We start from the raw sequence: 27,197 nt of genomic DNA on the forward strand, positions 1-27,197 counted from the left end.
TTACACTTTACTTGTCTGGAACTCATCCAAGAATAAAAATAATAAGTACTCCTCACCTGCTGTGGTCCCCTTTGTATGCACTTCTCTTGTATGAGCTGTCATGTGGATAATAATAAACTCATTATCTGGTGTCTAGTTTATAAGTCCAGTGCAGATTAAAAGCAGAAAATTAGAAGTAAGGTTTGGAGCTACAGTGAGAATCTTTAAGCTGACAGGGGACTCCACGGGAAAACTATTAAAAACCACCTAAGAACTGAAAATGCGTATCAGTCCAGAACTCTTTCCACCTCGATATATCGCAAGGCCTTCATAAATTAAGTGCAGGGCAGTAGTTAACATTCATAGTGATGATCCTGAGGCATCGAAACAATAACATTAAATTACTTTTATCCCTTGTTACTTTTTAGTACTTCTAGTACTTCTTTTAGTAAGACCTCTAACTTTTATATATTGGTTTCCTATTTACAGAGCACTTTCTTGTATACTTTTTAATCTTCACAATAACACAGTTAGGTGAGGCAGATACTCTTATTCTCATTTTACAGGTAAAGATACTGGTCTGGAGAGGTAATTGAAACAGCCCATTGCAGTTATGAGTGAAATCTTTTGACATCCCGTGACTTTCCCTTACACCAAATCATTTCTGCAGCAATGAATGATACAAATATCAACAAACCTTGCTTTTCTAGCCTGCTTTGCAGTTAAAGCACAGTTTTACAAAAATTTGTAATACATTTTACAGTGCTTTGCTCTTCAAAGTTGGTTAAGTTTTTTTGTTGTTGTTGTTTTTTGGTACTTAACCTAAAATTATCCTGAAATCCAGACATGTAGAATGTTCCTGAGATTTTCTTGTGTCTTGGTTTTTCTGTTCAGTCACCAAGCCTTTATCATTTCCTTCTGAAATTCTGAATCCATTGTTTTTTTTTGTTTTTTTAATTTTTTTTTCAACATTTATTTATTTTTGGGACAGAGAGAGACAGAGCATGAACGGGGGAGGGGCAGAGAGAGAGGGAGACACAGAATCGGAAACAAGCTCCAGGCTCTGAGCCATCAGCCCAGAGCCTGACGCGGGGCTCGAACTCACAGACCGCGAGATCGTGACCTGGCTGAAGTCGGACGCTTAACCGACTGCGCCACCCAGGCGCCCCGAGAATCCATTGTTTTTTGCTGTTGTTTTGAACGCTTCACTGCGTGCCTCCTCCATTACTCTATAGTATCCTTTCATTTCTGTCTCTGTTCTCCAGCCCTTTACCCTACTTCATCCCATCATTGCTGCTGGGCTAGTCTTTCTTAAGGACTATTTTTATTACATCACTTGCCTTCAAATCCCTTTCCATGGCTTCTTATGGCCCAAAGTATCAAAGGCATGCTCTTAATTTTAACGTTTAAACACTCAGTTACTGATATCACATAATATATGTGACCTTCATTTTTCTGACTCCCTTGTGTGGTCCAAATATTAGGAAAGCCTCATTGGGTTTTTTTTTTTTTCTTTATTTTAGTTATTTCTATTTCTGTGTCATTGTTCCTTTTACTCAGATTCTTCTTCAATAACTCTTTAAGACATTTTCTCTGACAATTTTTTAATAGTATTTGGCTTTTAGAATTCTTTAAGAATTCATACCTGTACTAACTGCCCTAACTTGTGTATCTTATCCTTCTTTGAGCAACTGTGGTGTTCTTGCAGTGCTACTGGATTTTGAATAAGAAAGTTTACATCAGAGTCTTGGATCAGCTACTTTATACCTTTGTGTCTTTATACAAGTCATTGAATGCAGGAGCATTTCAATGGCATTTTATGGGAATCGGGCACTTTACAATGACTTTAAGTCTAAGACTTAAGTCTGAGTAGGGGTGAGAAAGTGAAAGTTGTGAATAAAAGGAGATGTTGTCCAGCCAAAGGGGTATCTAAATTTGAAGGAATGTTTTTTAGTTTGTTTTAAGGCTGGAAGAGAATTTTGAGCATATTTATGTGTCAAAACAAATGTGCCAGCAAACGATTAAGACCTGCTTTCCATCTTATAGTACCTTTTCTGATTTTTAGTTCTGAGAAAATGAAACAAATCTTAAATTCTGATAAATTTATCCACTTGCTAAATTTACATGCTTTGGGGTATTGAGATATGAGATTGTGCTTTTCAGTCTCTTTGCCCTCTATTCTGGGTTTAGCAAGGTTCATTTGTTTATGTATGTATATATTTTAGTATTAGCTGTGGACAGAACTGTGTCCCTCCAACATTCATATATGTAAGTCCTAACCCCATCAATGGGACTGTGTCTGGAGATGGGGTTTTTAGGAGGTAAAGTTAAATGAGGTCATACGGGTCAGGCCTAATCCAATAGGACTATGGCCTTATAAGAAGAGGAGGAGAGATCTCTCTCTTTCTCTCTGGCCCCCTTACCCCCACCCTGCACCTTATGAGGATACAGCAAGAAGGTGGCCAAGAAGAGAGCTGTCACCAAAAACCAAACCCTGCAGGGCCTTATTGGACTTGCCAGGCTCTCAAACTGTGAGAAAGTAAAGCTCTATTGTTTAAGCCACTTAGTTTGTGATATTTTGTCATTCCAGCCTAAGCAGATTTAGACAGTACTTAACATGTACTTAGTTCTTTGCTAATTTTATTCTTTATTCTATAAAGTATAAGGTGAAAAGGCCTTTCAGTGTATCTGTACAAGAGTAGTGTTTCTAAACATTATTATGTTTTCAGATATCATTCTCTAATCATTCTCCCTTATTTTTATTCCCCTGGTTGGGCGTTAATGCACTTTGAAAAATAATTTTTAAAATATTATTTTGTATTATTTTTTAATGATATTTGCTTTTAGGGATTTCTTTACCTTATTATTGTCTGAGATCCTTTTCGTATCTGTAGTGTACCAATTTTATAATGAAACAAAAGCTTTACTTTCCCAGTTTGATTTTGATAGTGTTTTTATTTCCTTGGCATGTTGAAGGCTCCAGATGTGGAGCCTTAGGACCCTGGAGAGCAACTGCTTTGTTGCTTTATAGTGAGTAACACTATGATTCAAACAAGTGTGTACTGGGGCTTGAAAGCTGCCCTTGAGACTAAGGGATTCATTTGTTTTTGATGCCCACAGGTAAATAAGCTTAGCGGACTGAAATACAATATACATATATATACGTATATACATATATACATATTATATATATGTATATATATAATGTATATACGTGTATATATATGTTTATGTATATATGTGTATATATATATATGTATTTACATCTCTTTAATTAAAAAAGTTTTTTCGGTGATAGTTCTGCACTGGATGAATAGTACTAAATCTAGCATCATTTAAAATTACTTTGGGAAGTTTCAGTAGTTCTTGAATGAAGAATAGACTTTCAGTAAATCAATCTCATAATTATTATTATTTGGGAGAGTTCATTATTTTGTTTAGTCTTTTACATTACTGATCTTTGAAGGGCTATTCTGACGTAATCTCTTCAGCTAGATCCATTTGCCATACTACAGTTAGTAATTGCCTTAGACTTGAAGAATGTAATTAATGACTTTATTATTAAGGAGTAGCAAATGTGTCTTAGTGTTCTTCAGTGTGGCCTTCATTTATGAATGCTTAAATGATTCAGATGGAAATATCCTCACTTCAGTTAGAGACTTATACAGTAACATTTCCTTTTTTATTTTGATAGTTATGCCTAAGATTCTGCATTTCCAGCTCTAAGTTTTCAGAAGTAATAGCAGTAATTATTGTATAATCATGTAATGATCAGAAGTTAACTGAGTATCTGAAATAGATCTCCCTATAGATAAGATGGTGAGGATTGATGCTTTCTCTCAATTTTATTATCTTTTGCTAATACAGAAATACCAATCTGTTGATCTATTTTTTTGAATCCTCAGGCTTGTGAAGAGCACAGCCAAATGGAGAAATAGTTCTTTGTGTCCAGTCTTAATTGGTCCTCGAATTTCTAAATAAATGTAGCCTAGAAAATCCAAATATCTAAAGATAACATTTGTTGTGTTCCTGTTGATCAGGGTTTTTTTTTTTAATTACTTTTTTTTTTTTTTTTTTTTTTTTTACTTTAGAGAGAGCATGCTTCAATGGAGGGGAGGGGAAGGGAGGGAAGCAGGGGGGGGGGGGAGAGAGAGAGAGAGAGAGAGAGAGAGAATGAATCTTAAGCAGGCTCCTTGCTCAGCACAGAGCTGGACACGGGGCTCAATCCCACAACCCTGGGATCATGACCTGAGCCAAAATCAAGAGTCGGATGCTCAACAGAGTGAACCACCCAGGTGCCCCATGTTGGTCAGTTTTTCAAATAGTTTTTATGATATGTGTATTTTATTTTGGGGCCATAGCCTATAAAACCTTTTTCCGTACAAAAACTGATAAACACAGGAAAAGTGGCCAGAGGAAAAGGAGAAAATAAGAGCTGAAACAAACAGAAAAGGTTAGACATAGTAATTGCCCTAGAGAAAATTTGCGATAGAGACAGTTTGACAATAGAGAAAAGAACCTATGGCTATGGTGACAGAATAGCTATTAGTCTAATGCAGGGAAAAGTTGCCAAATAGCCACCTCTGCCTCACCTTAATAACTCCAAGGCATCAGTGTTAAAAGCACAAGAACTAGTTAAGCAGTCTATAGAGGCAAAGGAAATAAGAGGAAGTTTCCATATGATGGTGAGTGTAATCATTGGGTGATAACACAGCATATTCTTCATATGGTACTATATAGTAATTTGAGATAGCTGAGAAGTGCTTTATGCTCCTATGGCAGCTTTTTTTTCTTAAAAAATATCATATGAAAAGTCCTTTTTGTAAACTCTCAGTTAATTAGAGACCAGAAGTCTCAAATATGACTTATCTCAATGTGTGTATCAGGAACACTGTAGTATTTTGGAAAGAGCACTAGAATCCTACAACTTGAAATCTTGACTTAATTTTGCCTTAAAGTAGTTGTTTGGCCTTGGATAAACCTCTGCAAGTCTTAATTTCATCAGATATAACATGTGAATAATATCTGAACTATTTACCACATGAAGTGATCATATTTTAGCAAATTTTTTTCAAAATTTTTTTTTCAAAACTATAAATGTTCTATAAAAATATAAGGTCTACAAAAATATTTCCTTGCCCTGAAAAAGTTTACAACATAAATGGATATAAAGCCATGGTTGACAAATCTTTCAAATACTATCTTTTATTTCAGATATTATTTTCTATTTGAAGATTTTTTTTTTTCCTTTCAGAGTCCGTATTCAAACTTCTGTTGCCCAGAGAGTAACTAGGTTTCTTTTTTTTTTTTTTTTAATTTTTTTTTTCAACGTTTATTTATTTTTGGGACAGAGAGAGACAGAGCATGAACGGGGGAGGGGCAGAGTGAGAGGGAGACACAGAATCGGAAACAGGCTCCAGGCTCTGAGCCATCAGCCCAGAGCCTGACGCAGGGCTCGAACTCCCGGACCGCGAGATCATGACCTGGCTGAAGTCGGACGCTTAACCGACTGTGCCACCCAGGCGCCCCTAGGTTTCTAATTTTTGAAGAGACGATATATATTTTGAAGCAAAATGTTTTTGGCTATATGAGGGAATATCCTTTAAAAATTTTAAAGCACTTTTAAGAAAGCTTATTGCCAAGAGAAATCAGGTAGGAATTGCTAAGGAATCTCCAAGGCATAGGAGAGATCTCAAGGAAAAGAAATCAGAAGCAAAGCTGAAAAGACTAGGACTGGATGGAGCGTAGTTAAGGGTGTTTTATGAATCTGGGTCAGTATTAAGCCTTTTTGTCTATAACAGAAAATGCCAGGGGCGCCTGGGTGGCTCAGTCGGTTAAGTGTCCAACTTCTGCTCAGATCATGATCTTGCAGTTGGTGGGTTCAAGCCCTGTGTTGGGCTGTGTGCTGACAGCTCAGAGCTTGAAGCCTGCTTCAGATTCTCTGTCTCCCTCTCTCTCTAACCCTTCCCTGCTTGTGCTGTCTATCTCTCAAAGATAAATAAACATTAAAAAAATTTAAAATGCCAGGGGCTCTTGGGTGGCTCATTCGGTTAAGCATCATGATCTCACGGTTTGTGAGTTTGAGCCCTGCGTTGGGCTCTGTGCTGACAGCTATGAGCCTGGAGCCTCCTTCAGATTCTGTGTGTGTCTCTCTCTCAGTCCCTCCCCCGCTCACGTTCTGTCTCTCTCAAAAAGATGAATAAACATTTTTTAAAAAATTCAAAGTAAGGTAATCAAAACAAGATATGTATTTGTTTATTTTTCATGTAAAAGAACATCTGAGTTTGGGCAATTTTAGACAGGTACGACAACTCCATACGTTTTAGGGAGCCACACTTGTTAACTTGATGTTCCAAGTTCAGCTCTCATGTAGGCATTCTAGTCAGCATGAAGGAGTCCGCTAGTTTTGAAAAGTTTGTACTCAATTTAGTTTTAGTTTTAATTTTCAGTTGTTGGAGTTAGAAATACAATTGCTTTTTGTATATCGATTTTGTATCCTTTGACCTTGTTAAATTGTCACTTGTTCATTTTAATAATTGTTTTACAGATTCCTTAGGGTTTTTTAATTCAAACAATGTGCCATCTGCAAATAAAAACAATTTTAGTTCTTTCTAATCTTTATGCCTTTTATTCTTTTTCTTGCTTTATAGCAGTACCTCTGGTTAGGTATTTAATAGAAGTGATGACCAAGAACATTCTTGCTTTGTTTTATATCTTAGGGGGAAATATATATTTCATCCTTAAGATTGATATTAGCTATAGATTTTTAATAAATGCCTTTTACCACAAGGAATAATTTTTGTTTTCTTCCTAGTTTGCTAAGAAGTTGTTTTTTGTCTTTTTTTAGTCGTGAATGGGCATTGATTATTCCTAGCACTTGAACAGTCTTACATATTTATTTATTTTCTATTTCCCTTATGGGACATCATTTCTGTCTTGTGCACTATTTTTATTTTTTTATTCGAGAGAGACACATGAGTGGGAGAGAGGGTCAGAGGGAGAGAGAAAGAGAGAGAGAGAGAGAGAGAGAGAGAGAGAGAGAGAGAGAATCTTAAGCAGGCTCCATGCTTAGTGTGGAGCCCAGCATGGGACTCAATCCCATGACCGTGGGATCATGACCAGAGCCAAAATCGAGAGACAGACACTCAACCAACTGAGGCACCCAGGCGCCCCTGTCTTGTACACTATTGTACACTGAGAATCTAGTACAATACCTGGTACTCAGTCTGTACTCAAAAAATAATGGTTACATGAATGAATTGTTATTCCTGAGTTACTGGATCAGACTCTTGAGAGAAAACTTCTACTTCATTGCTGGAGCAGCACAGTCATAGCACTCTACCACCACCTAGTGATACTGTATCTAAATTGTAGTAAAAGCTTCTTAGGAGATGAATAAACATGTGAGAGCCGAAACCACAAATGCTTGGACTGATGTGACTCTTACACTGTTGAAATAAACATATACTCACTGTATATACCAAGACTGTGTCTGAGAGTTAGCAAATCTTTTCACATGTAGGAGGTACCAAAGTGTTTTATGTTTTTCTGGATGCTAGAAAAGGATGAAGGATCACTCTAATTACATATGTTAAAGAAATAGAATAAATTGTGAAAGTTGACACAAGTAGAGTGAGAGCAAAGGCATTTCCAAATTTGTATTCCTGCCCTGTCAGCATTTACTTGCTGTTAGGTGCTAGCTAAACTTGAATTTTAAACTACAAGGCTTTTCCAGTTTCTTAATTTCTTGTACTAAATATTTAATATATCGCCAGAAAGTCCATCTTGTGGCCAAAAAGGAAATTTTAGGTTTGTTCTTAAAAATCCAATACCTTAGTTCCACAGAATTCACTGAGGCATAAATGTCGAACTGATTTATCTGCTTCATCAGAGAGCATCTTGGAATGAAACCATCTGTCCACTCTACTGGTATGACTACCCCTGTGTATTTTCATCTCTTAACCTCCCTTTAAAAAAAATGGACCAGGTGCCACAATTTAAGTATTAAAAATTTTCTTATTGATGTTTAATGATCAGTCTTTTAAAACATTGATATTTTTACATACAGGTTAGCTCTTCTTATCAAAATACCCTAGGGTGGTGATGTTGGGAGTACTGTTTCAGTAATAAAGATTATAGTGTGGATAAGTTCCCCACAAGGCCCCATGATGGTAATACCCCTAGATTTTGTCTTTAAAGAAAACTGCTGAGAGGCAATAATTTTTTTTTGTATGTGTCCCATTTTCATTAATGCATGGTAATTGATGGAGTTGCAGTGACTTGTAGCAGTAATGAGTTCTAAACATAATAATGCACTCTTTTCTAATAAGTGAGCACTGCTGGGGTTTAAAAGCATACTAAATCAGTTGCTTTAGTATGAATTTATTAGTTTTTTTCAGCATTAGCTTTAATAGTAGTTATTTACATAAGCGTACATCCCATTAACCGCCATCAGGGCTGGAAAACATGCTGAACTGTTCATATTTTCATATAATTATTGAACATAATGGTTTCATTTGCATTTCTAAACAGTGATGTTTCTGTCAGCCTTGGAAATAGTGTCTTTACGCAGTCCCTATTTCACATCCACTTATTTGACATCGTTAAATTTTATGCTAATGTGCTTCCCTAGAATATCATCAGTAGGACAGATGCTTGTGCTTTAATATACAAATCAGGGATGCTTTTCCATCCCCCAAATGGTGAAGGAAATTTTAAAAAAATCTGCACTTTTAGATATAGAGTCTGTCTCCATATAAATAGGTTTACGAAATAAAACTTTCAGGATTAAATGTTATAATCTGGTTTTCTCTTCAAAATGCGTCGTTCATTATAAATAGCTATCTACCTGACTAGGGTTAGTTTTGTTGTCCTGACTGAGGAGATGATTCTTAGTAAAGATCTTGTTGCTTATGAATATTTAGAATTCTGCTTCTGCAGTGTTGATCTTGAGATGCACGTTTTTCGGTGCCTTTGAATTTATCAGACCACAGTGTTAGCTCTGAAAGTATTCTCTACAATTTTGTTCCTTTAGTTTCTTAACTTGGATCATAATACCAATGGTGGAAACTGTTACATTAATGCTCTTGGGTATCTAAGCTTTTGTATGCATTTAGGAAATGTCCAGTGTGAAAAAAAATGAGTCACTTGATGGGGAAGGGTACAGGATGGGAGGCCAAGAGCATGTCATTGAGGTAACATAACTAATAGGGAAGGATAGGTTTTATGGAAAAAAACAAAAATAAAAAAACCTTGCCTTTTGGACTATGTGTACTGTCGGCTTTTGTTTCTGCAGCATTTGTGGATGGTTTTGTGAATGTTGTCAATCAGATGGCTGGAAAATTTGAAATCATCAATAAAGCAAAGAATTGTTTTGGGAGTTGACTCAGTTCTTTTTGGTGCCCACTACGAAGGTACCGCCACTTTTTGGTCTTTTGGAGCCCCTATTTTTCTTGTGTTCTGACAGCTCGCAGCAGCCGTTTGCTGTGGACTCTTAGTGGACCTGCTATGCCAGAGCTGACTTTGCAAAGTTCAAAATGCAAGGCTGGCAATCTGGCAAGATAGGGTATAGAAGCAGCTTTAAGAGTATTCTTGCCCCAAATTACTTGCTAAAAATATATTAGAACTGATAAAGCATAAAACTGATACAGCATAAAAGGATTTTTTGCATAGAAATGTTATTTGGCTTAACAGGTCAAGAGGCAACTGAAATTTTTGCAAGGACTTCTGTTCTTTGGGGGATTGCCAGGAAGAAATATGGTAAGGATTGTGAAAAAACTACAACAGAGGTGAAGTTTCATAGCCATTCATTTTTACCCTAACTTCTTCATGAATTTTCTATACCATCTCTTAAATAGTCTGAGATTAGTACTTCTCACCGTGATGGGATCTTCTGAACTATCGTATTGAAAACGTTGGCCATACCCTTCTATCCAGGGGAAATGTAGCCTTCATTGTTGCTAGACGGATGTATGTGAAAATTTGTTTAAAATGCTGAAAATTTAGCCTCACTTATTATAAGCAAGGCAATAGTTTCAGCTATTCATAAAACTATTTGTGATTACCTTCTTCAGTGACAGATTTTTTTGGTTGGGTGCAGTTTGCCATAAAACTAGAAATACATTCCCTGTTGCCAAAACATACCATTTATCTTTTCCTCTTTGTCCCCATTTCTTTCTTTTCTGGAAAGCGGTTTAATGTTGAGATGAAAATTTCATCTGCCTTTTCAGTTTTAAAGTGCCATAATATTTAATCTGACAACTAGTAGAACTTCTACTACCTTCAAGGCAGCAAAAGAAGTGTGTTTTAAGTGCCTTGTGATTGGTTTCCAACCCCTACTTAGAGGATAAAATAATTCTAAATTTTGGTTTTGGACAGGTTTTTGGTAGGTTTCTTGTAAAGTTAAAAATTTCAGAAAATTCAGGTATCTTCCATAAAGTGCCAAGTGGTTGGGAAGACATTATATGTTTGTTTATACTTATTTTCTCCTTTGTGGCTGGGGAACACCATTACCACCTCTCTTTTAGAGATGATGAAAGTGCTTAGATATAACCCCCAAGCATGTGAGACACCTGAACACCACCTGTCCTGCAAAGCTGCAGGGACTCTCGGGCATTCACTGCGGGACACCTGTTCAAAGAAACTTTAATTTAGGGTGTTTGATTTCTCACTACATAGATTTTCTGTATTTTTTCATCATTAGCTAGGACAGCACTTTTAGAATTCTCTAGCCTCTGGATATAGTTACAAATATGTATCTGTTAATCTTTCCTCAACTCTATGACTAGTGCTAGCATTTGAGGAACTAGGGAGAGCCAAGGGAATAGTTGGTAATTAATGCCTTATTCAATTATAGATGTCTACCTTTTTTTTTCCTGGTTTTAAAAACAGTACATGTGCTTTATAAAACATTTTGGAAGATTCAGAATATTGCTTGCTCCTTGAAACCATCAGTATACATCCCATTTGTCTCTTTGCAGGTCACCATTTCCTCATGGCTTGAGGAGCGACCTGGATGCAAGTAGGTCTAATTTGACATCACCATCACCACGAACGCTAGCATTTTCAGCTCTCTTGCCTTTAATTTTGTATCAATTAATTATACTCTTTAAAAGTGAAAATATTAAACATCTCTTTTAGACACAACAGAAAAGTAGCCAGAAGATGTTGAATGGCATCTATTTATAGTAATAACTTGCCAGTTTGGTTGTCTAATGGTATTTGAGAAAGTTCTCTGCTCAGTTTTGTGATTATGCTTAGGTCTTTCCAGTGAGGAAGGGGAGAGAGGACTCAAAAGAAATAGAAATCTGGAATTTATGTGATTTTAGATGAAATATTGGGAAAATAAAATTTTCATGGAGCTCATTTAGTGCTTAGAACACCTCTGCTTTGCTAAGCCAGGTAGTTAGTTAGATAGCCCTGGGATGTGTGTAAATGACCGACTTCTCAAAACTTCAAGTTCCATCTCTGAAAAATTAAAAATTAAGATAATTATAGTATTTACTTCAAAAAGTTATTTTGAAGATTAAATGAAATAATGTGTATTGTATGCTTTGTATACCATGACTGACCACATTAGAATCACTAGAAACAGTGTTATGTTTTTATCTGTTATTGACTTTGTAGAAGCAGGCAAAACTAAGGAGACCCTCGCTTCCTTTACTCACTTTATTCCCATCTTCTAGTCCCTTGCCATTTTGAGGGCACCCCATTGTTTTGTATTGTCAACATCACTAGGAACACCCAGGAGGACTTGTCAGAAATGCAGAGTCTTGGGCTTTGCAGAGTCTTGGGCTTTGTGCCAGACTTTATTTTTTCAGAATCTGCATTTTAATAAGATCTCTGTATATTACGCACTGTTTGTACTAATTCCTTGCAAAACGAGTGTTTTGTGTAAGAGAGATGGGCAGTGGAGCTTTTATTCTCTCATCTAGGTTCTCACTTCTCAATATATAGCTTCAGATAGGATGGAATGTGTATGTGAGAGGAGTGTATTCGGTAAACCTGTCTTCTGCTATAAGATGGATTTCCTACAGTGTCATATGTGTGATGCAAAGCTTCTGTATCCATATTGATTTTTTCATCTGCCTGTTCTATCAGTTATTGAGAAAAGGAAATTGAAATCTCTGAGTAAAAGTGTGGATCTATCTCTCCTGGGAATTCTTTTAGCTGTTGCATTGTGTATTTGGAAGATCTGTTTTTAAGTGTATGAAAATGTGAGATTGTTACCTCTTTCTGATGAATTGACCCCTTTATAGTTATGAAATGACTTTTTTTTTTTATCCCTGGTGGTAGTGTTTGCTCTAAACTCTACATTGCCTAACGTTTATTGAGCTACTCCAGCTTCTTTTGATTAGTGTTAGCATGGCATATCTTTCTGTATATTTTAACTTTTACCCCAATTGTTTCTTTTTATTTAAAGCACATTTCTTGTAGCCAGCATATAGGTGAATCCTGCTTTTTTATCCAATTTAAAATCCATATCTCTTCGTTGGGGTATTTAGACAGTCTACATTTGTGTGATTCTTGACTCAGTTAAGTGTGAGTTTATCATTTTGCAGTTTGTCCCATTTGATCTTTGCTCCTCTTTTCCTTTTTTCTGCCTTCTTTGGGATTAATTGAATCTTTAAAAACTTATCTTCTATCTCTTTTGTTGGCTTATTAGCTATCACTCTAGTTTTATTTTGGTATGTAATGGTTGCTGCAAGGTGTTTATATTCACCTTTAATAATAGTCAACCTTAGAGCGATATTTATAATACCACTTCAGCTGACTTAGAACAGTATAGTCTTATTTCTTCCTGATGTTTGTTTACTTATCAAGATACATCTTAATTTTATACCCACACCTTACTATTTTTGTTAAATAACCAGTTATCTTTAAGGGAGATTTAAATAGCAATAAAAATATCTTACATATTTACCATGTGGTTACCACTTTCAATGCTCTTCATGAAGTCTGTATTTCTGTTACCACATCCGTTTGTCCGTCAGACTTCCAGTAACAGTTGTGGTTATGAATTCTTTGTTTTTGTTTTAATTTTTTTTAATTAAGTAGGCTTCATGCCCAACATGGGGCTTGAACTCACAACCCTGAGATCAAGAGTCACATGCCCTACTGACTTAGCCAGCCAAGTGCCCCTGGATTCTTTGTTTTTGAACTTATGAAAAAGTTTTTGAAGTTTTTTTTTTCCCTTCAGTAACTTAGAAATGTCACTCTACCGTCATCACACTGTCATTTCTGCTTGAGAACAATGGTTGCCTTTAGTCTTCACACCTTACTTTTCACCTATAGGCACAGCTTACTCACTGTATCTCGTATATGCAAACCATGAGGTGAGAGGTGAGATAACATCTCATCATTGTTGATAAGTATTCATCTATGTTTTCACAGGGCTTGATACTCCATTACTCTTTATCAGTTAACAGCACTCTATTATATGGATGTACCACAGTTTGTTAATCTACTCATTTATTAAAGGATATCTTGGTTGCTTCTGGTTTGGGGAAATTCTGAAAAAAAGCATTATAAACATTCACATGCAAAGGTTTTGGGTGGACATAAGTTTCAAATCATTTAGGTAAATACCCGGGAAAATGGTTGCTGGGTTGTATGGTAAAACTGTGTTTAGATTTGCAAGGTGCTGCTAAATCCTCTCCCAAAGTGGCTACAAGATTTTACATTCCCACCAGGAGTGAATAAGAGTCCTTCTTGCTCTGCATTCTCACCAGCAGTAATCATTATCAATTTTTTGGATTTTAGCCAATCTAATAGGTATGTAGTAATGGTTTATTGTGATTTTTAATTTGCCTTTCTCTAAAGACATTTGATTTTGGTCATATTTTCATATGCTAATTGACCACCTGTCTTTTGTTCTTTGGTGAAATATCTGTTCATATCTTTTGTCTATTTTTAAATTGGATTATTTGTTTTCTTATTGTTGAGTTTAAAACATTTTATATATATTCTGGATACAAGTCTTTTATCAGATATTTGATTTGATTTGCAAATGTTTTCTCCCAGTCCAGTCTATGGCTGTCTTTTCATTCCCTTAATAGTGGCTTTCACAGAACAAGTGTTTCTAATTATGCTAAAATCCATTGTTACCATTTTTTTTTTTCTTTCATGGTTCATCCTGTTGATGTATCTAGAAATTCATCATCAGATCCATGGTTATGCATATTTTCTCCTATGTTTTCTTTGAAAAGTTTTGCCACTTTGTTTTACAGTTAGGTTTATAATCCCCCTTGAGTTAATTTTTTAAGGTTTAAAGTCTGTCTTGACTCAGTTTTGTGTTTTTGAATTTTTTTTTTTCATATGGATATTCATTTGTTTCAGTGCCATTTGTTGAGATCTCAAAGCTGTCTTTTTACTAGTGAGTTACATTTGCCCCTTTGCTAAAAATTAGTTGAATGTAGGGACACCTGGGTGGCTCAGTTGGTTGAGAGTCCAGCTTCAGCTCAGGTCATGATCTTGCAGTTGGTAAGTTTGAGCCTCGCATTGGGCCCTGTGCTGACAGCTTGGAACCTGAAGCCTGCTTCAGATCCTATGTCTCCTCCTCTCTCTGCCCTTCCCCCAACTTGTGCTCTGTCTGTCTGTCTCTCTATCTTAATAAATAAACATTAAAAAAAAATAGTTGACTGTATTTGTGTCATTCTGTTTGTAGGCTCTCTTTCTGTTCTGTTGATTTATGGGTTGATTCTTTCACCAATTCACAGTTTTGATTACTGAAGGTTTATAATATTAAAATCTTATGATGAGTCCTCCAACTTTGTTATTTTTCAGAATTGTTTTGGCCATTCTAGTTCCCTTTTTTCCACATCAGTTTAGAATCATCTTATTGATACTTACAAAAAAAGTTTACTGGGATTTTGATGGGATTGTGTTGAATGTATATATCAGACTGGAAAGGATACGGATCTTAACAATATTGAATCTTCCAATTTATGAACATGGTACATCTCTCAATTCATTTAGATCTGATTTTCTTTTTTTTCCTCTTAGTGTTTTGTAGTTTTCACCTACGGATCTTACACATGTTTTGTTAGACTTTACTTAAGTAATTTTTTGGTACTAATTTGTATTAACTTTTAAAATATTTTCAGATTTTACATTTTCATTGCTAGTATAAAGGAATGTGATGGACTTCAGTATGTTGATCTTGTGTCCTGTAACTACTAAACTTACTGACCAGTTTATGAATGTTTTTTTTTTTTTTTGGTAGAGTCTTTGGAATTTTTCACATTGGCAATCATATTGTCTAAAAAGAAGGATATGTTGACTTTCTCTTGATACACTTTTTATTTCTTTTACCTGCTTTACTGCACTAACTAGTTTACTGGGTTTACTGCACTAATATGATGTTAAATAAAAGTGGTGCTGGAGGACATTATTACATTCTCCAGATCTTAGTGGGAAAACTTTTAGTTTTTCACCATTAATTATGATTTAACCTATAGCACTTTTTTCTTTTCTTTTTTTTTTTATTGAGGTGGAGTTGACACAGAATGTTACATTAGTTTTGGATGTACAACATAGTGATGTGACAAGTCTATGTGCTATGTTCACTGCAAGTGTAGCTACCTTCTGTCACCATACAACACTATTACAGTACTATTGACTATATTCCTTTATGCAGTGCCTTTTATTTTTAAGTAGGCTGCACGACCAGCATGGAACCAAACATGGGGATTGAACTCATCATCCTGCTTAATCAGCTGAGCCACCCAGGCATCCCTATGCTCTACTTTTTATCCCATGACTTCTTCATGCCTTAAGGGAAGCCTGTATCTCCCACTCCTCCTCTCCCATTTTGCCCATCTCTCTACTTCTCTCCCTCTTAAAACCATTAGTTTTCTGTGTTTATGAGTCTCTTTCTGCTTTTTGTCTGGTTGGTTGGTTTTGTTTTTTAGATTCCACATGTAAGTGGAATCATACGGTATTTGCCTTACTCTGATTTATCTTACTTAGCATAACACCCTCTAGGTTCATCCATGTGGTTGCAAATGGCAAGATCTCATATGTTTTTGTGGCTGAGTAATATTCCCCTGTGTGTGTGTGTGTGTGTGTGTGTGTACCACATTTCTATCTGTTCATTTATTGATGGATACTTAGGTTGCTTCAGTACATGGCTTTTGTAAATAATGCTGCAATAAACATAAAGATGCATATGTCTTTTCAAGTTAGTGCTTTCCTTTTTTGTTGGGGGGGGGGCGGTGGGGAGTGGGTAAATACCCAGTAGTGGAATTACTAGGTCATATTGTATGTCTATTTTTAGTTTTTTGAGGAACCTCCTTACTGTTTTCCAGAGTGGCTGCACCAATTTACATTCCCACCAAGAATGCACAAGTGTTCTTTTTGCTCCATATCCTTGCCAACGTTTGTTATTTCCTATCTTTTTGCTTCTAGCCATTCTGACAGGTGTGAGGTGATATCTCATCATGATTTTGATTTGTATTTCCCTGATGATTAATGATGTTAAGCATCTTTTCATGTGTCTGTTGGCCATCTTTATGTCTTCTTTGGAGAAATGTTTATTCAAGTCAAAGGAATTACTGTCCAAAAAATTACTGCCTATGTTTTCTTCTACGATTTTTATGGTTTCAGGTTGTACATTTAGGTCCTTAATCCATTTTGAGGTTATTTTTCTGTATGATGTAAGAAAGTGGTCCAGTTTTCATTCTTCTGCATGTAGCTGTCCAGTTTTTTCCCAGAATTAGTTATTGAAGTGATTGTCTTTCCCCCATTGATTATTCTTGTCTCCTTTGTTGTAGATTAATTGACCATATAAGCATGGGTTTAATTTTGGGCTCTTTATCTTGTTCTATTCATCTATATGTCATTTTTTTTGTGCCAGTACCATACTATTTTGATTATTACAGCTTTGTAGTATACTTTGAAATCTGAGATTGTGATACCTCTGGCTTTATTCTTCTTTCTCAAGATAACTTCGGCTATTTGAGGTCTTTTGTGGTTCCATACAAATCTTAGGATTATTTGTTCTAGTTCTTTGAAAAATGCTGTTGAAATTTTGACAAGGATTGCATTGAACCTATACATTGCTTTAGGTAGCATCGACATTTTAATAATATTCTTCCATTCCATGAGTATGGAATTTCTTTCCATTTGTATGTGTGGTCTTCAATTTCTTTCATAAGCTATAGGTTTAACATATACACCCTTCATTAGGTTAAAGCAATTTCCCTCTATTTCTAGTTTGCTGATAGTTCTTATCACAAATGGATGTTGCATTTTGTAGGAGGCTCTTTCTATGTCAAGCGATATGATCATATAGTGTTTCTTATTTACTATATGGTGAGTTATATTGATTTTTGAATGTTGAAGCAGTTTTGGATTTTTGGGCTGAACCCCATGTTGTGTGATGTATTATACTTTTATATGTTGCTGGATTTTATTGGCTAATATATTATTCAAGATTTTTGTTTATAAGAGATACTGGTCTGCAGTTATTTGTTTTTGTCTTGTAATGTCTTCATCTGGTTTAGTATCAATGTGATACTGGTCTTAAAGAATGAACTGGAAACACTTCTGTTCCTCACTTTAGTTCCTGCAACAGTGTATAGAATGAGTTTTACTCTTTTTCCCCTTAAGTTTCTGTTAGAATTCACTCATTAAGTTATCTGAGCTTGAAGTGGTTTTTGTTTGTTTGGTGGTGGATGTTGTTGTTGTTGTTGTTTTTCCTTTCTGATAGGAACATTTTCAACTACAAATTCAAGTTTGATCAACATGGGACCATTCAGGTTATCTATTTCTTTTTGAGTAAGCTTTGATGGTTTGTGTTTTTCAAGGATTTTGTCCATCTCATCTATGTTTTCAAATTTATATGCATGAATTTGGACTATTACAGTACTGAGTATCAATGGTTTTTTGAATTATGTTCATTTTAATTTGGAATAAAGTCAGCAAATTTCTTTCCTCCTCTTTGGAATATACTTAAAAAGGGTTGTGCAAAAAAATATGGTTGTTTCCTCCTTATGGAGAAATTGCTGTTTGTCATTTCTTGAACTTGAGCCTAATAGCTTAACTTAAGAGTGACAGTTGTTCTTAAGACAGCAAAGTAATTTGTTTTCATTTATTGTATCAATTTACAAACAATTTGTGTGGAAACCATAGATACTTTTCTATAGCCGATTCTGACCATATTTTTGCAGACTTGGGAGAGTGTATGTCAGTTGTGAATATATTAAATGAGATTACAAGACAGAATTTGCATCTGTATGAATCCAGGATAGTGGGTTAATTATTATTTATATATAAAAATTGCCAATTATTTATAATAGTATATTAGATTTAAATTGAGCAGCTTCTCCCTTTTTATACAGTATTGTGACATCAACTTTATTGCCAGTGTAAGTTCAAAAAAGTATCCCTATTTCTAAAGCTAAATTGAAGTAGACTTTATTATCCACATAGACTGAACCAGAGTCTGTGTGTGTGGTAGATTTGGCCCTAGTTCTTTACCCGTTTCTAAATCCACTTTCCATGTGACTTTACAGTTATATATATTTACCTTCCTGTTGATTTGGGATATAATCATATTATTATGATCAAATAGAATGAGTCAAAAGTGAAAGATAGTATGCCATTTTCAAACCTGGTCATTGAAAAAAACGGCCTTGAGGGGCACCAGGCTGGCTTAGTTGGTAGAGCGTGTGACTCTTGATCTCAAGGTTGTGAGTTCGAGCCCCACATTGGGTATAGAGATTGCTTAATAAAATATTTCTTTTCTTTTTTTCTTTTAATTTTTTTAAATTGTTTTAATGTTTATTTATTTTGGGGAGACAGTGAGACAGAGTGAGGGAGGGGCAGAGAGAGAGGGAGACACAGAATCTGAAACAGGCTCCAGGCTCTGAGCTGTCAGCACAGAGCCCGACGTGAGGCTTGAACCCATGAAGTGTGGGATCATGACCTGGGCCGAAGTCAGGAGCTTAACCGACTGAGCCACCCAGGCGCCCTCTTTTTTTTTTTTTAAATGGGCCTTGAATGTTTTCTCTTACTGCATTTCTGTCACTGTCATGAGAAACATTCTCAGGAGGATGAAAAGTCTTTGGAAGCAGTCTGCCCTTTATTGCCCAGGGTGAATATATCACGCGTTATCAGTACCCTAGAAGAGTCCCCTCGTGGCTCCTTCCAATTACTACCACCTCCCCCCACCAGTGGTGGCTTTTATAAACCGTAGCTTACTTTTTACCCTCTTGCCTTGCAGATTCCCAGTTGTTTGGCAGAAATCTTGAGGGAAAATCAACATGTTGAGGCTTCAGAAATCTACCAAAAGCTCCACTGGTTTTGTATTCTATTTTATATTAAAAAAATGCTTTCTATAATAGTTTAGTTTATAAAAAATTGCTAGAATCAATTTACAATATAATTCCCGGGACTCCTGGGTAGCTCAGTCAGTTAAGTGTCCAACTTCGGCTCAGGTCATGATCTCACGGTTCGTGAGTTTGAGCCCCACGTTAGGGCTCTGTGCTGACAACTTGGAGCCTGGAGCCTGCTTCGGATTCTGTGTCTCCCTCTCTCTCTGCCCCTCCCCTGCTCACGCTCTGTCTCTCTCTCTCAAAAATAAGTAAATGTTAAAAGAAAATTTACAGTGTAAGTCCCAAGATCTTGGCATTTTTAGCCTGTTTTCCTACCTCTTTCAAGACAATGTTGTATTTAGGAATTAGAATTGTGGCCGTGAATCCTTGTTAGCCATTAAGGAGATATGGCATTCTTCTTTCAAAATACTTAGCTTACCAAGGCAGAAGAGAAGAGTTAGACTTTCTATTAAAACTGGTAGTGAGTGTTTAAACCAAAAATGGCTTTGGTCATTTGTCAACCAGAATTCCTATTTTCTTTTTAACTCTCTATTATTTTATTGTGACCTTGTACAAAAACCTTACACGTATTTTATCTACTGTTTAAATTGCTCTTTTTTTTTGCAAAGCAAGCCATCTGCTCTTAAAGCATCTAGGAAAGAAACACAGACTCAAAGAAAGAAATTGCATGAAGCTGTGTAGTATAGTGGTTGAAAAGAGAAGTAAGACCTATTTGGATTCAACATTAGGATATGTTCCAATTAAGCTGCATGAATTTGGTCAAATTATTTTTTAAGCCTCATATACCCCCTATGTGGTATGTGTATCTGTGTAACAGATTTTACCTCATGTGATTATTAAGAAGGTTATATGTGATAAAAAATGCATTTAAAGACTTAATATAGTGCCTGGTGCATAGTAAACACTCACAAAGAGCTCTTTGATGATATTATTATTGTTAATTACTCCTATTACTGTTACTAAATATTTCACTGGAAATAGGAAAATCTAAGCAATTTTAAGGCTTTATTAAAAATACTCTTTCTATGCTTTATGAATTTTAGAATTTAATATCTTATAGATTACTACTATGACCTTGTGAAACAGTTTTTTTTCCCTTCATATCTCTGTTAATCTTTTAGTTAAATGTGTCTGTTTACATGAATTTTTTCGAAGTATTCATTTTCTATAGCTACTGCAACAAATTGTCATGGACTTAGCAATGTAACACGGCACAGATTTATTATCTTATAGTTCTGGAGGTCAGTTCAAAAATCAGTCTCAGTGGGCTAAAATTACGGTGTCAGCAGTGCTGAGATCCTTTGGAGGTTCTAGGAGAGAACCCTCCCCCACCTTTCTTAGTTTCTAGAGTCTGCCAGTATTCCTTGGCTTCTGGCCCAGTGATAATTCAACCTCTTTTTCTGTCATCATAGATCTTTCTCTGGCTCTGACTCCTTTCCATGAGGACGCCTGTGGATATATTGGGCATGCCCAAATAATCCAGGATAATCTTACTATCTCAAGATCCTTAATTTAATCATATATACAAAGTCACTTTTTCTAGGTAATGTGACATATTCACAGGAATTTGGGATAAGGACATAGAAATCTTTGAGTGTACCATTATTCTGCCTACCACCATCCTTCCTGCAGCCCCCAGAACTTCATTCCTGTCCCACATGTAAAATACATTCACCCCATCCCAACATTCTAAAAGTCTAAACCCATTACAATATCAACTTTAAAAATTTTTTCTAAATCCTTTCAGCTCAAAAATTCAAATCTCATCATCTAGATGAGGTATGGGTGAGGTTCTGGGTATGATTTGTCTTAAAGCACAAATCCTATCCATCTGTGAACTTGTGGAATTGAGGAAACAAGTTATCTGCTCCCAAAAGACAGTGGTGGGACAGGAGTAAGATACAAGTTACAAACATTCTCATTCAAAAAGGGAGAAAAATGGAGTTACCAGTTCCTGGCAGGCAATTTTGAAACCCAGCCTGGCCAGCTCCATTAGGTTTCAGTACCTGGGAAAGATAGTCTCTGATGTGAGGTTCTACTCTTACAGACTCATGGCTCTTTAAATCATTCTTCCTTTTTCATGAAGGCTAGTACGTGTTCACAGTTGAGTAGTTTCATCAGCCTGATTCCAGCTTATGGTATTTGTCCTCTTTTATTTTGTCCTCTCTCTGTCCCTAGCTGGAACAGAGCTAACAGTGTTTCTGTTTTTTGGTTGTTTTGTTTTGTTTTGTTTTGTTTTGTTTTTTAACATTCTCCAGAACCTTGTGGGTTTCCTATGTATGTCTTGGGGATTCCTTCTGTTATCTAGGGGCTCCTTCATAAATCTTTCCTGAATGATCCCATCTCTGCATCTGGGTTCTGCCTCAATGGCTGGAGTCTGAGTCACATGCCTAATCTATTCCAAGATCCTTCTGTGTGTTTGAGTATTCTGACTTTTTGATCTTCCCAAGGCACTATGGAAAGGTTGCCTAGCATGTTTTAGGGCAAAGTCCCCTTTGCTATTTAAGGTAACATAGTCACAGGTTTTTGGGATTAAGATATGGTCATCTTTGTGGAGATGGGCATTATTAGGCCTACCATAGTATTGTTCTTGTTTTTCAAAGAATTTTTTTTTTTTTAATTTCAGGTACATCCCTAATAATACACTCCTTCCTCCCCCCCCCCCACATATGTATGTATATAGGTATTTGCAACCAAATAGTGTTGCAGTAACTGTTATTCGTTAGGGAAATACACATATTTTGGATATATCATCTTGGGCTTCTGACCAATTATAATTTGTTTTTAACACAGTAGAAATGACTTCTGTCAGGCCATCTGTACTTCTAATCTAAATTAAATGGTATATTTCTCATTTCCTATGTCATTTATGCATACATTTGCATTATCTGGTTTTAAAACATTTTTATAAGTTACATGAGGTACATGTGATTTATTTAACTACATTTTAGGCTCTTCAGTTTAAAATGTCATTTTGACATGTCTCAGTTTAACTTTCTTTTTGTTTTATCTGGTACTGTACTCAGTAGAATGAATTCTCATTGACAGACTCACTTTTATATTTTGTTTTAATTTATCTAATTTTCATCTAATATTACTTTCCAAAATCTTATTAGATTGTACAAAATTACTGTCAAATGTTCTGAAGCTTCCCATTGGTCTCTTCAAATCCATCTTATTTTATAAATATCTGGCAGAATATTTTTTCTTTTGTATTTTTGTGCTTCAGCATTGGTTATTCTAGGAAGTTTATAGATATTTTTTGACATTTTTTCCGTTGTTGATTATCAACACTGAAATACGTTTTTAAAACTCAATACCATTTCAGTATCTAATGCATTTTCAGTCTTTAATCTTATTTTGAAGTTGTAAGTTGTTATTCAGTAGTGGATGTTCACTGCAATGATTTTAGGGAGAGTTGTTACAATTTTTAAGGGGCACAGTAAAGTTGTATCATCAATTATTTTTTTATATTTTTTTAATTATTATTTTTTAGAAACATACATTAATGCTAAAAACTTTAAGAACAGTTTCTTAGTTTTGTATGCACTGAATTGGGAAACAATTTGTCATTTTTATAGTTGTAAACACTGTGTCACCTCTGTTAGTAGTTTCCGCCAAAGATTGATGATATATATTTAGTTATCTCTATGATGTGATTTTGAGAAAAGAAGGAAGTATAATAAGGCTCTTTTATTTTTTTTAATTTTTATTGTTTTTCATGTTTATTTATATTTGAGTGAGAGTACGCACGCATGTGCAAGCAGGGGAGGGGCAGAGAGAGACAGACAGACAGACAGACAGACAAACAGACAGACAGAATCCGAAGCAAGCTCCAGGCTGTGAGCTGTCAGCACAGAGCCTGAAGCGGGGCCCGAATTCACGAGCTGTGAGATCATGACCTGAGTCCAAATCGGATGTTTAACCGACTGAGCCACCCAGGTGCTCCTAATAAGGCTCTTTTAATAGCCATGTATCAAGATGATCTGTAATGATAAGAATAAATAATGGTGAAGTAGAAAAGAATAGTGACTTACTATATTCATGTTTATAGCTCAGAAAGCTGCAATTCACGGAGGTTGTGTAACTTGGTCCATCAATTAGTAAGTAGTCCCAACAGTTTGGATACAACTGTCCCTGAAGTTCTAGCTATCCCTGAAGTTCTAGCTCTTGCTATCCCTGAAGTTCTAGCTCTTGCTATCCCTGAAGTTCTAGCTCTATTCAATTACCGGTGACACTTTTATGCTAGAGAAGCAGTTGGTTTTGAGACGAAAACTAAAATAAGTTACATAAATTATGTATTGTATTGAAATAGGGTGGCCTAATTGATTTATAAATATATGTAGTTTTTCACGCCTCAGGTAATTTGCTTATATGCTTAAGGTTCCTCTAATTTCCAGTATCATTGCAGAGATCAATGTTTAAGTGGCAGTCTTTGCCATATCGACAGCACCATATATAATCTTTCCAACTTGTACAAATAGTCACTTCATATATTTAAGAGGTTAAAAGTCAGTTGACACAGTTTCAAATACTTTATTGGCTTATTTTTATTTATGCACAACCTGGCTATTTGTCTTTGCATTAGCTGACTCCGTGTTATACAGCCATCTTATCCTAAAACAAGTCTTGTCTTCAGTTCAATCATTCCATTTCCTTTTATTTATTCATGTTGTTGTCTATCTTCAGTGCTACAGCAGTCTTCACTATCAAGCTAAGTTCCTCCAATGCTAGCTAAGGAAATTAATCTTTTGTAACTCACCCTATTCGGAGATGTCCTTTACCTTATTTTAAAATTCTTTATTAATTACTTATAAATATTTATACTATATAGTGTGTACTTTTAAATAGCTTTCCCTGAGAAAACTTCTCTACTTTGTTTTTAAGTGTATATTTTTCTTTTACTGGTTACTCAGTAAATTTTCACATACGTGTTTAACTTACCGAAGTCTAAAGTTAGTATCTTTACTCTTCATGCATAGAACACATTAATTCTATTAACTGCACTACTCCAATTTATATGTTGCCATTGTTATGTATTTAAATTAGGAGTTTTTAAAAGAGCTCTTTGAGTTTAGCTTAAAAAAAGAAACACCACAGATTATTTCTTGTATCTCAGACCTTCTACCTGGCATCACTTACCTTCTTTTTCAAGTATATTCTTTAGCATTTCTTTTTGTGAGGATTTCCGGGTTTCATCTATACTTCTTTTTGTCTAAAAATGTTTGTGTTTTCGCTTCATTCTTAAGATTCTAAGTCGGTGGTTACATTTTGCCAGCTCATTGAAGACATACCATTCTACTCTCTTCTGGCTTTCATTTTTGTTCTCTAGAGCCATCTGTTTGCATACTTCTCAGTCCTCTTCTTTATATGTGGTTTGTTCTGTGGTTTCATTCTGATGATTCTAGTTATGAATTTCTTTCTGTTTACCCTGCTTAGGAGTCATCTGTTATCTTGAGTCTGTAGATTTGTGTTTCATTGCTAGTGAGAAATTTTTAGTTATTATGTATTGCTGTTGCCCCTTTCTCTCATTCGTTGCCTTCAGGAAACTCAGAGTAGATATATTTTTGATCACTTTATTTTATCCTTTATAACTTTTCATCTCTTTTCATATTATCTTTGTTTCTCTATGCAACATTCTGGCTTTTTCAAGTCTCCTTTAAAATCTCTCTTTTCATTTCTGTCTAAGCTACTGTGTTAAATGCTTCCATTGGAATTTTAAATTTCAGCCATATTTTTGGGGCACCTGTGTGACTCATTTGGCTAGGCATCCGACTTTAGCTCAGGTCATGATCTCACCGTTCGTGGGTTCAATCCCCACATCGGGCTCTATGCTGACAGCTCAGAGCCTGGAGCCTGCTTCAGATTCTGTGCCTCCGTCTCTCTCTGCCCCTCCCCTGCTCATGCTCATGCTCTGTCTCTCAAAATAAATAAATGTTAAAAAAATTGTTTTAAATAAGTAAACATTAAAAAAAATTAAAAATAAATTTGAGCCATATTTTTATATAGCTAAAAAGTTATAGTTGGATCTTCAAATCTATTTGGGCATTCTTTATTGTTTTCTACCCTCTGTTCATGTTTTCATCCTTCTGTTTTCTTTTATTGGGCATATTAAATATAATTATTTTATCTTCCATGACAGATGATTCCAAAATGTGAAACCTTTGTAGGTCTGTATCTGCTGTGTGTCGTCTGATTCTCACTTATGGTATTTGTTGCTATCTAGATACTGATTTTTTTTTTTTTCTGTGAATTGCTTATTTGCTTTGTAGTTTTGTCTCTGGGAATTCTTTGAGGTTTGTGATAGAAGTAGGTTTTTCCAAAGTAGGTTTGGGTTTTTTCCCAAAGTGCTGTCATATAGTGTGATCTCTATAATTTAGATTATCATTTTGCACCACCTGGGTAGTATAAATTTTAGATGAAAATGTATATGAAGGCAGTTTCGTGGTCGCAGATTCTTAGGATGATTTGTGTAGTCACTTGAGCTTTTCATTTTCCTACTATAATATCTTCATAATACAGATATAGGAAAGGAATGTAAGAAACAAAGACTGCTCAGTTGAGTCTGTTTCTTTTGTGTGTGTGCCAAAGCACATCAGCACGTGCTCTACAGGGGAAGACCTTTTGATGAGACAGCAAAACTCCTGGATGTGGTGGAAGAGAGGATTAGATACTAACTTTAAGCTCTAATACTTTATGTTCATAAAAATCCCAAAGAATCTTAAAAAACAAACAAACAGAACTCCCAGAGCTATTAAATGAGTTTAAAATGTTACAGGATAGAAGATCAAGGTACAAAAAAAAGAAAAAAAAAATCAATGTACAAATATTTATCACAATGAAGAACTAGAAACTGAAATTTAAAAAATTGCTGTTTACATTGTCTCCCCCACAAGTGAAACAATAAGGTATTAAATACATACGGAATCTGAAGGCTAAACGCCACAAAATGTTGACAAAAGAAATTAGAGAAAACCTAAGTAAATGAACAGACCAGCCATGTTCATAGAGTGGAAGATTCAACATAGTGAAGGTGTTAATTACCCTGGAATTGTAAATCCCTATCAAAGTTCCAGCAAGATTCTTTGAAGATATAGTCAAGGCGATTCTAAAATTTATATGTAAAGGTAAGGAAGCCAGAATATCTAAAACAGTTATTTAAAGGAAATAAAAAGTTGGAGGACTCCCACTACTCAGTTTCACTAGAGTAATCCAATGCAGTATTGGCAAAAGGACAGATCCATAGATTCATGGAACAGAATAGAGATTACTGAACTGGAGCCACACAAGTTTGTCTACTGGTTTTTGGTTTTGGCTTCTGGTTTTTGACAAAGGTGCAATAGTGTCCTAAATTAGAGATAGAGTTCTTTGATATGACACCAAAATAATGATCCATAAAAGAAAATTAACAACTAATTAGACAGTATCAGAATAAAAGTTTCATATGTGCAAGAAAGACTCCATTAAAGACAGCGAAAAAAATATACCACAGACTGGGAATAAACATTTGCAAATTACATATCCAACAAAGGATGTAAACTCGGAGTATATAAAGAAGCCTCAAAACAAGAAAACATCCTCATTTCAAAAAGGGAAAATATTAGAACTGACATATAGGAGAAGATTAATATCTTCTTCCTCTACCCTTTTGAGTTCTCAACTGGGACCCCTGTATCAAAGGCTAGATTAACAACAGAAGAGCATACAAATTTAATTAGTGTAAGTTTTATGTGACGCTGGAGCCTTCATAAGAAATGAAGACCTGAAGAAATGGTTCAACCTGAGTGTTTGTATGCTAGGTTTGATGAAAAGTGGAAAGTCATGGAAAGGTATGATAGGACAAACCTGAACAAAGTGTAGTAAACTGGGAGAAATTTGTAC

General features: G+C 35.5%; 1 protein-coding gene across 4 annotated transcripts in view; it reads left to right on the top strand.

Moving 5' to 3' along the window:
• KIAA1328 (KIAA1328 ortholog) overlaps positions 1–27,197 on the top strand; it is a 347,018-nt gene that overhangs the window by 53,103 nt on the left and 266,718 nt on the right. The window lies entirely within an intron of this gene.

The sequence above is a fragment of the Prionailurus bengalensis genome, chromosome D3 (assembly GCF_016509475.1).
Source record: "Prionailurus bengalensis isolate Pbe53 chromosome D3, Fcat_Pben_1.1_paternal_pri, whole genome shotgun sequence".
Lineage (NCBI taxonomy): Eukaryota > Metazoa > Chordata > Mammalia > Carnivora > Felidae > Prionailurus > Prionailurus bengalensis.